The 1,578-nt window shown below is 51.9% G+C and overlaps 1 pseudogene; it reads left to right on the forward strand.

Moving 5' to 3' along the window:
* Positions 1 to 1,104: 1,104 nt before the first annotated feature.
* The window catches only part of LOC144377681 (myeloid leukemia factor 2 pseudogene), a 1,482-nt pseudogene continuing 1,008 nt past the window's right edge, over positions 1,105 to 1,578 (forward strand).

Consider the following 1,578-nt stretch of genomic DNA (forward strand, 5'->3'; position numbering starts at 1 on the left):
CCCAGGCGAGAGGTGACAACACAATGGGTGAGGGCTCTGGACGCTGCACCCACTAATAGACTGGGTCACATGCCACCGCTATGTGCCCCAGCCTCCCACGTGTGCCGTCTCCCCCAAACATCTGCCTTCCTAGTATCATGTTCCCAGATTTAAAGGGAACTGTATCCACTTTGTCCTTTAGTAGTCACACAGATATCATTTTTTTTTTTTTAAGAGAGAGAGAGAATTTCCAACACTTTTTATTTCTTAGTTCTCGGCGGACACAACATCTTTGTTGGTATGTGGTGCTGGGGATCGAACCCGGGCCGCACGCATGCCAGGCGAGCGCGCTACCGCTTGAGCCACATCCCCAGCCCCAGATATCATTTTAAATAGAATGTCAGCCCTTGTTCAAACCAAGCTTAAAATCCTCCAGAACACCACAGTCTTCTCTCTGCCCCACAAAGCCCTACACTACCTGGGCCAGACGTCCACCCTGGACGTGAAACTTGATTTAAACAAACTTCTTTTTTCAAATGCACTTTCCCAGTCTGGGAGCTGGGACCAGGAAGGGAGGACACCATTAGACTCTCACTCCGCACAGTGTGTCTATTTCTAAGAGAGAGAGCTCCGTGGCCCCGAAGGCTCAGTGTTAGGAAGGATTGGGGCGTTGAGGGCGAGACAGGGCAGAGAAGAAAATATTCGGCTCCTGGTCCTGGCTGGCCTGCTTAGTCACCTTGGGAGAGTCATTCCCCTTTCTAGGATTCAGTCTCACCCGTGAGCAGACTGAAGCAGATGGGATGTAAAAATCAACCCAATCCTCATATACAACGGTTCTCTGGGGGCTGGGCAGGCACAGGACATGTGATCCTGCAGGACTCTGGTTGCACTTACACCTGAGGAGTCTAACTGAGGACTGTGACTGTCCGTCTCCACTGTCTCACCCGTGGGATCCACGGCCTCTTCCCCTGACTCTTACACCCAACATGCTCTGTGGCCCTTGCTAACCACAGCCCCCCTTTAAGCCTCTTTCTCAAACAGTCAAAGCACAAAGACTTGCTCTGATTGTTACAAAAGGTTTAATACTCTCTCCAGGGACCTCGGCAGGTCTTATCACCTGCAGGCATGGGGTCAGCTGAGGAGCACACCTTTGACTTCCCTCCATGGAGCCTGACCTGCGCTGCAGGGCGGGAGGGCTTCCTCTGTGCTATCGCAGGGGCCAAGAGTGAGGGTCCAACCAACCACGGGAGGTGCTCTGACTTTTTATGACCAAGCCCTGGAAGCACCCCTTCTGCTGAGCTCTGTTAGTGAAACCCGAGAATGCCTGGATTCCAGGGGAGGGAAACTCTTGTCCTCAATGGGAGGCGTTTCAGATTTTCAGTTATGATCCAAAACTGCCTCCGATCTGATAGACGTTCAGTTCTCTGAGAGAAGAGAGAGAGAGAGAGAGAGAGAGAGAGAGAGAGAGAGAGAGAGAGAGAGAGACAGAGAGGGAGTACTTCTCACCTGTTTTATTTTTTGAGGCAAGGTCTTGCCACATTTTCTTGTGGTCTGGCCTCGAATGCCTGGGCTCAAGAGATCCTCCTGCCTCAGCCTCCT

Source organism: Ictidomys tridecemlineatus, chromosome 5 (assembly GCF_052094955.1).
Source record: "Ictidomys tridecemlineatus isolate mIctTri1 chromosome 5, mIctTri1.hap1, whole genome shotgun sequence".
In the NCBI taxonomy this organism is placed as follows: Eukaryota; Metazoa; Chordata; class Mammalia; order Rodentia; family Sciuridae; genus Ictidomys; species Ictidomys tridecemlineatus.